General features: G+C 45.0%; 1 pseudogene; it reads left to right on the top strand.

Moving 5' to 3' along the window:
• Window positions 1-4,440: 4,440 nt before the first annotated feature.
• On the top strand, window positions 4,441-11,449 carry LOC128096145 (preferentially expressed antigen in melanoma-like protein 7; annotated as a pseudogene).
• The last annotated feature ends 4,686 nt before the right edge of the window (window positions 11,450-16,135 follow it).

Here is a 16,135-nt window from a genome sequence, read left to right as displayed (position 1 = left end):
TATACAGCTGGGATAGGGGCATAGGAAGTGGCTGGCACCTCAGGTGAGGATCTAATGTCACTCCAACTCCCTCCTAAGATGGAAGGTCAATAGGCATGATCAAGTAACCACAGCTATGGCTCTTGGGGACCAGGAGAACATTCCACAACATAGCCTCACTTTTTTTTTTTATTTTCAAGGGAGAGTCCCTCTATGTAGCTTGGACTCCCCTGTAAATCATATCATTCTTCCTGGCTCAGTCCTCGGAGTTCCTGACTGGATGTGAAGATACTCTCTGTATTGAGTCCCAGCTCTTACTGTTGTTCATTGGTTATGTAAGGAAAATTTCATTTTGTGGTTTAGGCTAGACTCAATCTGAAGACAGTCTTCTTCAGCTTCCTTAAATCAGTGACAACCTTGTTCCACCCTCTGCCCGGCATATGCATACACACACACACACACACACACACACACACACACACACACACACACACACATTGGGGGGGGGGGTTTCCAGACAGGGTTTCTCCATGTAGTTTTGGTGCCTTTCCTGGAACTCACTCTATAGTCCAGGCTGGCCTCGAACTCAGAGATCCGCCTGCCTCTGCCTCCCGAGTGCTGGGATTAAAGGCATGAGTCATCACCACCCTGCCACCATATATTTTTTAAATTTATTTATTTATTTGTTTGTTTGTTTGTTTGTTTAGTATGTATTTATTTCTATTTGGGGGGAGGCATGGGGCATACATGTTGAGGTGGAAGAACAACCAGGGCAGTCTTTCTCTCTCTCAATCATGGCGGTTCCTGTAACTGAATTTAGGTAGTTAGGCTAATGCCAAGCACCATTGCCAAATGTGCCCTTTTGCTAGCTGCCCAGCCCCCTTGTTAAATGAAAAAAAAATGTTGTTTTTTTAAATTTTGAGACAAAGTCTCACTGTGAAGCTCTGGATTGTGGGTCTGGCTGACCTTAAGACACAGGAATCCTTCTGAATGCTGGGATTAAAGGTGTGGCCCACCACACCCTGCTCCCCACCCAGTCTCCATTTCCTCTTTTCCAAGCAGGTTGCAGCAAGATCCTTTATCTAACACCCTTACCCCCTGGGGAACTAAGGGAAGCTTCTCTCTCAAAGCCTTTCTTGTTCCTTTTGGTTTGTTTTTACTTAAGTTAGAAAAAATCATTTCCATTAGTCCAGGCTGTGCTAAAGCTTGCTGTGCTAGCTGAAGATGACTTTGAACTGTTCCTTCTCCAGCCTCACACCCCAGTCTTCTCAGAGCTGCCACAGTAGATTAGTGAAAGAGAAACCAGTTCTGCCTTGAACTCCAGAACACACTCACAGTCATGACAATAAGAATTTCAGCTTCTTTTCTTACTTTTTGTCTAGTATCAGGCACAGATAAACCATGGCATGACTCATATACAGAACAATGTGGGGAACATACAAACAAAATTCAGCCAGCTAAAGGAAAGGTGAGGCAGGAGGATTGCTGAGAGTCCAAAACAAGATTATCTAGAAACTAAGAGTCCATCACAGCAGTAAAGTATAAGCCAAGTGCATAAATAAGCAAATAAATGAATGCTGTGGGATATTCTGTATGTCAAATATGTTGCTCTGATTGGTTAGTAAATAAAACACTGATTGGCCAGTAGCCAGGCAGGAAGGATAGGCGGGACAAGCAGAGAAGAGAATTATGGGAAGTGGAAGGCTGAGTCAGAGAGACACTGCCAGCCACCATCATGACAAACATCATGTGAAGATGCCGGTAAGCCATGAGCCACATGGCAAGGTATAGATTTATAGAAATGGATTAGTTTAAGATACAAGAACAGTTAACAAGAAGCCTGGCACGGCCATACAGTTTGTAAACAATATAAGTCTCAAGTGTTTACTTGATTGGGTCTGAGCAGCAGTGGGACTGGCGGATGAGAGAGATTTGTCCTGACTGTGGACAAGGCAGTAAACTCTAGCTACAAATGAATGACTTTTAAAAAGTAAATGAGAGCCAGGCGGTGGTGGCACACGCCTTTAATCCCAGCACTCGGGAGGCAGAGGCAGGCGGATCTCTGTGAGTTCGAGGCCAGCCTGGTCTACAGAGTGAGATCCAAGAAAGGCGCAAAGCTACACGGAGAAACCCTGTCTTGAAAAACCAAAAAAATAAAAAATAAAAAATAAAAAGTAAATGAACTCAGTGTTGTGAAGTGAATTCATGCACGGACTCCTGATATTCATCCTAGGCTCAGAATTCTCTTTGTTTCTTCCTTCCCCCATGGAGCCCAATGTGTATTGAGGAATAAGTTCCATAAAGATTAAATGGGTGGAGCAAAATCATCCAATCAGATGGCAGCTTTGGTTGGTGGTGCTGTTGCTAAGGGGTCAGAGGAGAAAGTTTTGTGAAAGTGCCATTTGAGTCAGAGAAGACACTCAGAGCTCTGGAGCCTGTCACCCATGTCCAGGCCAGGTAAGTCCTTAACCTCCATCAGGACACTCCAACTTGTTGAGAGACATTTAAGACACAAGACAGTGCAGGGCACACAGAAATCACTCTCTTCACATGGACAGCAGACATTGGGCTTCGAAACCCAGGTCTGCTCTCTTCTCAAATGGCGTCTGTGTTCCCTTGGTTTAATTTTGGGTGTTGAGACAGGGCCTCACTGTGCTGCACAGACTCTCCAAACCTGGCTAGGTAGCTGCACTGGGTTGGGAATCAAGATCCTCCTGCCTCAGCCTCCTGAGCGCTGGAATGACCTGCATGCTTCACCATTTTCAGATTCTTATCAACTACTTACCTCGTGTTGGTTAATTTTGAAACAAGGACTCATTCTGTAAACCATGAACCTTTGAATCCCTGGCAGGTCCTCTGCTTCAGCCCCCAACATTTGGGATTCCTGTTGGGAGGTTCTCAGTGCCTTGATATAACTTTGCTTGGTGCACATTGAAAATTTGTTTCTTTGCTTTTGGAAATAGTCTGGTTCTCTAGTCCTCTTTAGACTCAAACCTGCAGGAATTCACTGGCCTGATCCTCCTGAGTGTGGAGATCAAAACTCTAACTGTATTATAAAATTACCCTAGTGTTTGGTGACAGGATAACAATATAGAATAGGTTGACCTAGAGATTATATGTAACACAGGATGAACTTGAACTATCTTCTGGCCTCCACTTCCTAATTATGGAATAATATGTGTTTATAGGTGGTGGCTGTGGCACATGCCTTTAATCCCAGCACATGGGAGGCAGAGGCAGGTGGATCTCTGAGAGTTCAAGGTTAGCCTGGCCTACAGAGCTAGTTCCAGGACAGCCAGGGCTATACAAAGAAAGCCTGTCTTGAATTCACTAAAACAAAGAACAAAATAGGTGTTCATTTTAGAACTTTTATTTGGGATGGAATCTCATTAGGTCATGAACTCTTTGTAATTCAGTCTGACTTTGAAGGAGCAGTCTTCCTCTTTGTACCTCACAAGAGGTGGAATGGAGGTCACAGACCTGTTATTTCATATCTAGCTCATAAAATCAACCAATATCTTCTAAAATTGAAATAAATTCCTTCAGGAGGCAGGCTTGGATTTTTTGTTTGTGTGTTAGTCTTGATTTAGTTAAGCTTTTTGTTTGTTTGATTTTTGAGACAGAGTTTCTCTGTGTTGGGCTGGCTGTCCTTGAACTCATTCTGTAGACCTGGAACATTCTGGCCTTGAACACACCGGGATTTATGTAAGGTTTGGCTCCTGAGTGCTGGGATTAAAGGTGTGTACCACCCCCACCCAGAGATTTAGTTGGTTTTAATGAGATAACTGATAGACTGTAATTTACATTTTAGGTTGTTCAGTTCTTTGAGGGTTTTCGAGACAAGGTTTCGCCAGCCCAGGCTGGTCTTGTACTCCTGATAGCTCTGTCCGTGTTTCTCTGCTATGCTGGTTTCAGTTATGGTCTCACTGTTATTGAATGTGTTTGTAATCCCAGGAATTAGACTTCACAGGTGGCAGTTTTGTGATTTCATTGAAAAGAAATTGTTTTGTGTTTGGAGACAGGGTTCTCTGTGTAACCCTGGTTGTCCTAGAATTCACTCTGTAACCCAGGCTGCTCTGCCTCTCAAGTCCTAGGATTAAAGGCATATGCCATCACCACCCAGCTAATTGAAATAACTTTTAACAGTGTTTTTAAAAAAAGCCTGGGGATGGATTTTTCACGAGGGGCCACAAGACACAGTGATGTTTTTGGACAGTGCTTATTGGAGGCAGTTGCTTCAGCCTGATCAATTGGACAAGTTCACTCCTCTAACTGACATAAAAAGAAGCTAAGTAGGCTGCTTGCACAATGCTGTAATCCTAGCACTGGAGATGTGAGGGAAAACCATTCCCTGTTCTGTTGTGCCCAGATCGTGACCCCCAGAGAGACCACCAAAGACGAGCATGCCAGAATGCAAAAGCAAGATTTAATTCTGGATATCCAAAAGCAATACAAACCTAGGCAGGGACTTCATCCAATACATCCAATGCAGTGGAAGCTGGAGCAAGTGCCCGCCTGTCTGCAAGCTCAGTTTTTAAAGGGAAAAATCACAAGGTTACATCATTTAGGATACTATTCTGATTGGCTCGCTTCTAGGGGATTTCTAGAAATCATGGCTTAATCTTACTTCTACGGAGGTGGTTTCCCGCCACCATTGTTCATTGGCTGCCCTCAGGTGGGGACATTTTTATGGTCAGTTACCCTGGAAACCAGGGTTGGAACATTCTATATGAAAGACCCTAGCCCTTCAGGCTTACACCCCCAAGCCTCAGAAAGAGAGAAACTTCAAGCACCAGGAAATGAGAAACTAAAAATCTAGTTCCAAGGGCCACCTGACTCAGCCACTACTCAATCACCCCTGTAACAATATAACAATGTAAAAAGATTTCTGTTAAGAGATGTGCTCAACTGTGACTGGGATAGTTGCAGGTGTTCCAGGAAGGACCACTGTGACCTGTGTGTAAGCTCCACTCCCGCCCTGATAACCCCCTCGAGGTTTACGTAACTGTACCCTCTCTGTGATCACCCTGTGATCAGGCCATGAAATTGTATGGGAATTGTAATCTTGTGGGTTTTGTGGATTTTTCCTTTAAAAGCCCTTATGGGGCTGCAGTAAGATGCGGCTCTTGCTCTTAGGAGCAGAGTTTGCCCTTCTATATAGAAGCTTAATAAATCCTCGTGCTGTTGCATCAACTGGACTGGAGTCTGGATTCTTGGGGCGACCACTTGAGACCCTAAACTTTGGGGTCCAACACTATAGTCCGGCAGTCATTACCTAATGACTACCTTGTGACTCTGTACTTTTATACTTCCTGGTTTCTGGAATCTGGACTGACTTGTTTCAGTAACTATTGGCCTATTCCTAGAAGGAGAAATCTTAGGCCTTAGTTTTTGGGTGAAAGCATTTTGGTTTCTAAGATGGCTCATTTTGGTCTCACAGTTCTAGGATAGCCTGGGGTACATGTAGTGACTTGGTCTCTCTATAAAATTTAAGGAAATGATTAAGTTGAATGCAGCTCAGTGGTAAAGCACTTCTCTACCACAGGCCACAGCCTGGATCAAACCCCAGTACCAAACAACCTCAGGCAAAAACAAAGGAACTCATCAATCCATATCATTCTTGCTTATTTGGGTTGTTTTTGAAGCCTCTAATACTGGCCTAACCTCAAACTTAAAGTATGGACTAGACTGTATGGAATCCTCCTGCATCTGTCTCTACAGTAATGAAATTTTAGTTTCTTGCCAACCAGACAGACATCATGCAGTATTTGAAAAGCAATGTTTGATTCAGAACATGCTGAGCAATAAGGTCACATCAGATTGGCTAGTGTACAATTTTAGGATCTTAGTGTGAGTTGAGTCCAGCCTGGATTACATAGCCAGCTGTGGGCTACACAGTGAGACCCTGCAACAAAACAAATAAGTTACTAGAAGGACATGATACCCCACTGTCAGGGACAAGGATAGAATCTCTAGTTAATGGAAAAATACAGACCCTCATAAGACAGGGAACTGGATTGTCTTACAGTCAGGTTGCCTAGCAACAGGACATTGAGTCAGAGCCCTTGACCCTTTAACCCTGTGGACATACTATGCAAACATCCTGTTAGCTTGCCCCACCTTATGCAGATGACAACTTCTTGCTCCCCCGACCCTGCAGGAACTATATAAACCCTCCTGGAGAAAAATAAAGTTGCACCTTGATCAGAATCTTGACTTCGTGTATTTCCTTGTATCTCCGTCCCTACATTCCGTCCTTAGGGTGGTCGAGTACTCGTTTAAGACCTGCTGGCCGGGGCACCCCACTAGTCCCCTAGCACATACCCAGGGAACTCTATACTCCAAAGTTGTCTGACATAGCTACGTTCCCTAAACCAGGCTCTAAATCTTTGAAAATTAAAAGCAATGCTCCCATTTCACAGATTCTTCTCAGTCTTTACCAGGCAGGATCAATTTGTTGAAAGCCTAATATGGGTAGGTTGTACATATAATACTTCCATTGTCTCTGAAAAGGGGTTAGTATCCTTTCTGCCATAAGAAATGGGGCTTAGATTTTTTTTCTTCCCAGTTTCTCCCTTCCAAAGGGTTATGGGACTCAGAGTAGCAAAGGTTGGAACTGGATGGGACACTGGTGAATGGGAATGATTGTGAGAGGCTCCACATGCTACCAGGGTAGCAGCATTTGCCTCTGAGACTGCCAAAGAGTGCTGTAGTGAGTTAACCCAAGTCTCCATCAAGGCCAGAGTGGTGACAGATGCTCACTGTGAGGGGGAGAAATCTTCATGAGACAGACTGAAAATATATTTTCTACTAAATTCTTCCCCAGGATCATCTCCCTTAACATCCATCAGAATGAGCCTCCAGGCCCCACCCACACTCCTGCAACTGGCAGTGCAAAGCTTAGTGAGAAATGAGACCTTGGCCATCTCTACTCTGCAGGACCAGCCAATGGAGTTCTTTCCCATTCTGCTGATGGAGGCCAACACTCAGAGAAAAACAGAGATGATTAGGCCCTGGTGGCAGACTGACCCTACCCTTGCCTTTCTGTTGGGTTGCTGACGAAGAACTCCAACTTGGAGATCTACCAGGCTATGTTGGATGGAGTAGGCACATAGCTGCAAAGAAACTCTCCCTCCAGGTAAACAATGACCATATAATGCCAAATGCTACACACTGGCTTATATGGAAGGAACATCTGGGATCGGGAAGTATGGGGTCAAAGGTGGCTCAGAGACTTTGGCTGGTATACCGGAGGGCTGCAGGGGCCTTAACAGCTCTAGAGTCCTTGTAGCAAATAGCAATTAAGTATGAGATAGCTCTTGGTGCAGATGTAGCCACAGGAGAATGACCCTGTACCTCTGTCTCCACCAGGTAATAAAAATAGGTTTATTCTGGGCAGTGGTGGCACATGCCTTTAATCCCAACACTCAGGGAGTGCTGATCTCTGTGAGTTCGAGGCCAGCCTGGTCTACAGAGTGAGATCCAGGACAGGCACCAAAACTACACAGAGAAACCCTGTCTCGGAAAAAAAAATGACCAGGTGGTGGTGGCACATGCCTTTAATCCCAGCACTCAGGAGGCAGAGGCAGGCAGATCTCTGAGTTTGAGGCCAGCCTGGTCTACAGAGTGAGTTCCAGGACAGGCTCCAAAGCTACAAAGAGAAACCCTGTCTCGAAAAACCAAAAAAAAAAAAAAAAAAAGAAAGAAAAAAAGAAAAACAAACCAAAACCCAATACTAGATGACAGAAGTCAAGAGCAATGATTGCAGGGAAACAGGACAGGTCCCCAATATGCATCTAGGGCAAAAAGCTCATGCTTGACAAGCTTGAGGTTCTGTATTGGAGACCCAGCACTGAAAAGCAGGAATATGAAGAAGACAGAGATAAGCAGGGGAAAACTCCATCAGAGATGGAGAAAAGATTTGGGTCTCAACTTACCTTCTGACACTTCCCTTTTATCCACAGAGGGCAGAAACTTCAAGTGGTTGACTTGAGGAATGTGCTCCATGATTTCTGGGATGTGTAGACTGGAAGAGATGGTAGAAACCGCTCAACAGAAACTTTGCCTGAGAAGCTATTGGTGGAGAGGGCCTTCTTCCTCAACGCACACTGCGGAGGCAGCGTTTGCAGGTTGTCACTGATCTTCACCTACCTGCGGATGAATACCAAATGCACTTGTTGAAATTGGCAGTTATGAAAAGGAGTTCTCTGAAATTGTGCTGTGTGAGGCTGAGGATTGTTACAGAAGAAGGCGGCACTGTCAAGAAGGTCTTCCAAATTTTACAGCTGGAGTTCATCAAGGAGTTGGAACTGAATACAGTGGGTAATCTCTCCACAATGGCCAGTTTTGTACCTTTCATCGGGAAGATGAGAAATCTTCACAAAATCCTGCTAGTACGTGTCTTCCAAGACCACGCCCATGCTCCTGCAACTGGCAGTACCATGACAGAGAAGAGAAGTATGTCCGCAAGATCATTTCTCAGTTCTCCAAACTCAACCGTCTCAAGCATGTCACCATAGATGATGTCTATTTCCTCAATGACCACATGGAACAGTTGCTTAGGTAAGAAAGGATGGAGAGCAGTTCCTGCTACCAGAGCAAACCTTTCTTTATACACTAGAGAGCAGTGGGCACCTGGTATCTGCAGACCTCTGTGCATTTCACAATGAACATGTAAGGATGAGCTTATTCCATGTTAACTGATTCAAGGGCCCACATGACCACTCATAAAGCTGAGCGATGAAGTGGGGTAGTTTGTATGGACAGAGCTGACAGGGTAGAAGGCATTGTGGGTTAGATCTAGGGAGGGTGGGTTGCGGTTTCCTCCATAGCAATCCTGTCTGATCTAATGTGGAGGAACAGGAAAAGAAGAGGGCACTGCATAGGGTGGACTCAGACCTGCAGAGTTTCCCAGGTGAGCTCTGTGTTTTGATCGGGGAGAATACATCCCAGTCTAGTTCCCAAACAGTGTAAGGCTCTATTGAGAGCAGGAGTGGGCTAAGTGGACAGGACATGGAAAAGCTGGAGCGAGAGTCAGAGTCAGGGCTGAAGAGTGAACAGGTGCAGACACTGTGACAGGGAGTCAATGATTCTTCAGGAGGCAGCCTGACATGGCCATATGGGTCCTATCTTTCTCCTTCCTATGGCTGCTCTAACCTAATAGTCTCCATAGCAACTCTGGGTCTCTGCTTGTCACTGAAGAATAGGAAAGGTAGCTGTGGAATGAGCCAGTCTGCACCATGAAGATGACTCCCTAGGGCAAGAGTGGTGTGATTTTTTTAAAAATTATTATTATTATTATTATTATTATTATTATTATTACTTATTATGTATACAGTGTTCTGCCTGCATATATGGCTGCAGGCCAGAAGAGGGTACCAGATCTCATTACAGATGGTTGTGAGTCACGATGTGGTTGCTGGGAATTGAACGCAGGACCTTTGGAAGAGCAGTCAGTACTCTTAACTGCTGAGCCATCTCTCCAGCCTGAGTGGTGTGATTTGAGTAAGAAGACTAGTGGATTATTCTGTATGCTCATGGCCATCCCGTGGTCACACTGACCCTGGCTATGTGATCCCCTCTACTGCTAGGACAACCCACCATTGTGTTTCAAAATAACCCCTTGTTCTCTCCCTAGGTGACTGAAGACACCACTGGAGTCCCTGTCCATCTCTTTCTGCAATTTCTCACAGTCGGACTTGGATTCCTTTGCCCAGTGGGGTCACTGTCAGCTTAAACATCTGTACCTGAGAGGTGTCAATTTAAGTGATTTGAATTTCATGCCATTCAAAGTTTTCTTACAGAGTGTTGCGGACACTCTGCTGACCCTGGAATTAGAAGACTGTAGGATGAAGGACCCTGACCTCAGGGTCCTTCTCCCTGCCCTGAGCCAATGTTCCCTGCTGACCAGCATCAATCTTTATGACAATGAAATTTCCACCAATGCCCTGAAAGACCTTCTGTACCACACTGCCAACCTAAGCCAGCTGAACAAGGAGCTGTACCCTGCTCCTAAAGGGGTCTGTGATCACTCTGGTTATATCAAGGTAGTGGAATTTTCCCAATGTTGTGCTTACCTGAAGAGCACACTTGCCAATGTAAGGCAGCTCAGGTCAGTCTGCTTCGGTAACAATCCCTGTTTAGACTGTTGTGAGCGTTATTTCTATAAACTGGAGACAACACTTTGTGATTGCTCACTGTAAATTCCTTCTGGGTACTAAGAAATGAAGGCACAGGGACAGGCCTCTCATTCAGGGGACCCTAGAACACATGGTTCTGGACACAGCTCAGTGTGGTGGAAATGAAATTGCATGCAGTGGGGACAGAACATGGGGGCTGACATTGATGAGCACAGTGAGGTTAAGTGTCTTGTGGAGTCAGAAAGAGTGTTCTACATTTCAATCTGTAGCTCCTGTCAGGACTGGCTCTTTTTTTTTTTTCAGAGCTGAGGACTGAATCCAGGGCCTTGTGCTTGCTAGGCAAGCACTCTACCACTGAGCTAAATCCTCAACCCCTCTTTTTTTTTTCTTTCTTGAGACAGGGTTTCTCTGTGAAACAGTCCTCGCTGTCCTGGAACTCACTCTGTAGACCATGCTGGCCTCGAACTCACAAAGATTGTCCTACTTCTGCCTCCCAAGTGCTGGAATTAGAGGCATGTGCCACCACCGACTGGCAGAACTGGCTCTTCAGGGCCTTTCTCCTACATACAAAGTAATGGTCAGATGCTGAGAACCTGATATTCTGTCTGTGATGTGCCTCTCTGCTTCTCCATTAATCTGGTCCTCAAGATCATGGTCAGGGCAGTCCTTTGACTGTACACAGGAATGGAAAGATACTGTCTTGTCTCAGCTCTTGTTGGCTCAGACTTCTCAACATCCAAGTGACCTGAAGCTAATCTGACATGGTCTTCCCACTTGTGCATCGCAGTGAGTTATATGTAAAGTTTTCAAAGCAGCAATATATGCAAAGCCAAGGGGAGAGGAAGGGAGTTTTGGGGAATGGGCAGCAGATGGCGATCCAGGGTACTGAGGCTGGGATGCACTGTGGGGGCATCAAAGATGACTGAAGCAGAACAAAAGACAACATACAACAACAGAATGGGGGATAAGCATAGTTCTTTTCCATTCTCTTTCTGCGTTTTGTTTTGTTTTTCGTTTGTTTGTTTGTTTGGGGGAGGGGTTCCGAGACAGGGTTTCTCTGTGTAGCTTTGAGTCTTTCCTGAAACTCACTTGGTTTGTTTTTTTTGTTTTGGTTTTCCCAGACAGGGTTTCTCTGTGTAGCTTTGCGCCTTTCCTGGAACTCGCTTTGTAGACCAGGCTGGCCTCAAACTCACAGAGATCCACCTGCCTCTGCCTCCCAAGTGCTGGGATTAAAGGCGTGTGCCACCACCGCTCCACTCTCTTTCTGTCTTTTCAGTGTAGCCCAGACTGGCCTTAAACTCCTCATCCTCTTCCCTCCTCTTACAGATTAATGGGGTTTCTAACAGAGAGCACCAAACCCAACTTGTTGGCCACCTGACTGTGGGGCACTATACTTCAGGGCTCCCCATTCTGGCTGCCTTCCTGCACATTAACACCTCCAGGAGACAGACAAAGGTTCTGTTATTATACAGCACTCCGAGTCCCTGGCGAGTGGAGCCAAGGCTGCCTATGGCAGGTGAGAGACAGAGATGCCAGGCAGACAGTGCTCAGTGAAGAGTTTTATTTGGTGGGGGAAGAGATGGGGGAGGGAAAGAGAGAAAGATAGGGAGGGAGAGAGCTCCAGCTGGAGAGGTGCCTACCTCTGACTAGGGAGAGAGGGGAGAAGGTGGAGTTTTCTCTTAAAAGTAGGCTTTAGACAATTCATCCTTGTTTCATGTCTAGTATCCTGCTATGAGTGAGTACATACCATGTTTGTCTTTCTGAGTCTGGGTTACCTCACTCAGGATGATTTTTTCTAGATCCATCCATTTGTCTGCAAACCTCATGATGCCATTGTTTTTTTCTGCTGAGTAGTATTCCATTGTGTATATGTACCACATTTTGTTTATCCATTCTTCAGTTGAAGGGCATCTGGGTTGTTTCCATGTTCTGGCTATTACAAACAATGCTGATATGAACATAGCTGAACAAGTGCTCTTATGGTGTGGTTGAGCATTTCTTGGGTATATGCCCAAGAGTGGTATAGCTGGATCTTGGGGGAGATTGATTCCCAATTTTCTAAGAAAGCGCCATATTGATTTCCAAAGTGGTTGTACAAGCTTGCATTACCACCAGCAGTGGAGGAGAGTTCCCCTAGCTCCACATCCTCTCCAGCATAAGGTGTCTTCAGTGTTTTTGATCTTAGCCATTCTGACAGGCGTAAGGTGGTATCTCATGTCTGCTACTCACATCACCAGGGAGGCTACCCGGAAAACAGGACCCCAAGAAAGACACAGGGATCGCCCAATGACAGAGAAATGGAATGAGATCTACATGAACAGCCTGGACATGAGTGGGGGTAATGAAAGGCGAGGGTCGAGGGAAAGAGAGCTTGGGGGAGCGGGAGATCCCAGCTGGATCAACAACAGAGAGGGAGAACAAGGAATAGGAGACCATGGTAAATGAAGACCACATGAGAACAGGAAGAAGCAAAGTGCTAGAGAGGCCCACAGAAATCCACAAAGATACCCACACAACAGACTGCCGGCAATGGTCGAGAGACAGCCCGAACTGACCTACTCTGGTGATGGGATGGCCAAACACCCTAATTGTTGTGCTAGAAACCTCATCCAACTACTGAGGGATCTGGATGCAGAGATCCATGACTAGGCCCTGGGTGGATCTCTGGGAGTCCAATCAATGAGAATGAGGAGGGTTTATATGAGCGAGAATTGTTGAGACCAAGGTTGGATAAAGCACAGGGACAAATAGCCAAATGAATGGAAACACATGAACTATGAACCAATGGCTGAGGGGTCCCCACTGGATCAGGCCCTCCGAATGGGTGAGACAGTTGATTGGCTTGATCTGTTTGGGAGGCATCCAGGCAGTGGGACCAGATCTTGTGCTCATTGCATGAGTTGGCTGTTTGAAACCTGGGGCCTATGCAGGATTGTTTGGCTTGGCCTGGGAGGAGGGGACTAGACCTACCTGGACTGAGTCTACCAGGTTGACCTCAGTCTGTGGGGAAGGCTTTGCCCTGGAGGAGATGGGAATGGGGGGGGGGGCGTTGGGGGGAAGGTGAGGGGGACGGGAGGGGGGAGAACAAGGGAATCCGTGACCAATATGTAGAACTGAATTGTATTGCAAAATAAATTAAAATAAATTAAAAAAAAAAAGAAAAAAAAATGTAAAAAGAAAAAAAAAAAAAAAAGTAGGCTTTAAGTCAGAACAAGCACAGGGCAGGTCTCCCAGGGGCGGGCCAGAATGCCAACACAGGTCCCTGTCCTGTCCTAAAGGGTTGCCGGTCGCTAGGATCTGCATAGTAAGTGTCCAGTGGCGAATTGTCTTTATTTTGTTAATGAATCTCTGAGCCTAATTGTGTTTCCTTGTGTCTGCATAATCAGAGAGCAATAAAGAAGTTTGTGTCACAACTTTTGTTTTTTCTTCATTGGTAGGTTAACTAGAAAGTGGGTAGTCAAGATTGTTCAATGGGTAAAGGGTACCTGGGGCCAACCTTGACAATCTGAGTTTGGAGGGCTGATTTGCAACATTGACCTCGGACCTTCACAAGCAGGTAATGGCAAGTATGCTCTGTCATGTATAAGCACACAAAATGAACATACTTAATGATTCCATGATTCAATATTGTGAATGGATGCTGAATTCAATCAAATGTAACTGTGGAGGTCTTTCACCAATTATATATATATATATTCTTTTTAGATTCTAATATATTTACACATTTCTTCCTTAAAAACCTTGCCATATATCCCTCATTGCTGTTCAAAAGCATGATCTCTTTTTTCATTAATTGGTATTACATGCATATATGTACATATACATGTACATATATAAATATTCCTTAATATATCCTACCATATCTGTATAGTGTCACTTGTATGATACATTTTCAGGACTGCCTATTACATTCTGAACAAAAGTAGAAATGTCAACAGAAGAGGGCTGGATAGACAGCTGAGAAGTCAAAGGCACTTGTTCATTTCTGGGACCTAGATTAGGGTCCAAGTAACCATGTGGTGCCTCACAACCCACTGTAACTCTAGTTCTAAGGGACCAGACACCTGTTATGAATGACCTTTACAGGCACTGCATGAGCTTGGTGTGAACACATACAAAATAAAACTCATATTTAAAATATGTAGATAGAAGAAGAAGCCTAGAAGGGACCTGAGTTTAGTTCCTAGAAGCCAAGTTAGGTGAGTTCACAAATATTTGTATCTCCAGCTTCAGGATATCCATATATTCTGGCCTCCAGCTTCTGGATATCCATATATTCTGGGAACCTGTACTCAGGTGCTATACCCAGCCATAGACAAACCCATCCCAGTATTTAAATTTTAATTGAAAATTTAAATCTAGGGAAACCTGAACATACTAGACTGCCAGTATAGCAGAGTCTCAGACAGAATCCTCTTTCAATGGATACTTGCTAGAAAATGCTACACCTTATTTACAACACAAAAGCCCTCAGAGACCAAACATCACAGACAGGCATGCACTCTGCTATTGACATATTTTAACTCTGCCCAAGTAGTTTTATATTCTACCTATGAAAGTCTGCTCCCCCAGCCCAGCATGTTCTCAGGAAGTCCAGTGTGTCAGGGTACACCAAGTAGCACAGTTCAGCTTGAGAAAGAAGGCACTTCAAGAAGAAATTTTAAGGCCTCTGTGGCAGCAGAAAAGTCCAGCTTCTCTGATGGACTGAAGCCAGAACAGCCATACAAAGGCATTTTTATTGATTGTTACACAAAGTATTTCCTTATACCAAGGACCTCAATCTAATTTGCATGTCTCACTAAAGGAGAGCATCACATGCCCCCATGACTCTAGTCCTTTATTATGTATCATTTGCAATACATAGTAAAATAAGAGCTTCAGGTGTGCCCCATATGCCTTGTGACCAAAGTCATGGGATGGCTGCAATGCCCCTTCAGCAAAACAATCACTGTTTTCCTCAAGGATTCTTCAAGGTCAGTGTACTTCTAGAAAGCAGCTGTTCACTCTACCCCAGATACAGTGACTGCTAAATTCCTAAAACACCAGTGGATCTCATGTGCATCAAGTATAACATTAGGCCTTTGGGGGTGGGGGTGGAGGTGGTAATTCACTGCCAGAGAGACAATGACACTAACCAGGGTCTTCATGCCAAACTCTAACCTGGCCCCATCTTCATGTGCTACCGAGGTTCTTCAGGATAATAGAGTGGCTCAAGTAGGAACATGGCCATGAGGACATCCCCTTCAGAGGGAATCATGTCCTCCTCCACCCCGTTTCATGTCTTCCAGGTCCAGCTTGGGCTGAAGGCCCTGGATCTGAGACACTGACCCTCTTCCTCAGCTGACTGTAGCTTCTGAATACTGCTCTCCAGTCTAAAAGATAAAACAAGTTATTACTATCTGTGAAACATGGTTTTGTGTAGGCTGGTCATGTCTTTCCCCTTCCAAATTGTGATACTGTGGCCACGTATGAGCAACCTGCAGTCAATGCTTGTGGGGTAGGAAATGGATGAGCTTCTGCCTTCAGCCCATCTCTAATTCCTTCCATCTCTGGATGACACATTTGATGCCATCACTCCCAGCCTATCTAGGGCTATCTAGGAGAAGGATCTGGGTGGGGATTCGGGAATCTGGTCAGGACTGAAAGCCACTTTTAGGAAAGGATGTGTGGACTCCAAAGATTCTTAGACATTTTGACACAAATGAGTCATGGTAGCAAATACCTGCAATTCCTGCTTTTAGGAGGGCAAGACAGGAGGGTCCTAAAGTTTAATGTCACCTTCAGCTACATTGTGCATTGACTGCTAGCCAGGGAAACTTGAATAGCCTCTCTTATAACAAAAGTATACACACAAAATCAAACAGGCAAGGAACCAAAAAGAAATTTCAGAGAAGGCGATGGAGAATCTCAGAATCCTAGAGGCTAGGGCCACTGCTTAAACTCCTGGAGATCTGTCACCCCATGCAGACACCACTGAGTCTACTCACAGGCAATCCACAGGGATGACATACAGCTTA

This window comes from Peromyscus californicus, unplaced genomic scaffold, assembly GCF_007827085.1.
Source record: "Peromyscus californicus insignis strain IS unplaced genomic scaffold, ASM782708v3 Scaffold_5__1_contigs__length_169319896, whole genome shotgun sequence".
Lineage (NCBI taxonomy): Eukaryota > Metazoa > Chordata > Mammalia > Rodentia > Cricetidae > Peromyscus > Peromyscus californicus.
The sequence above is the reverse complement of the archived record's forward strand: the minus strand, read 5'-3'. Positions and strand labels throughout refer to the sequence as shown.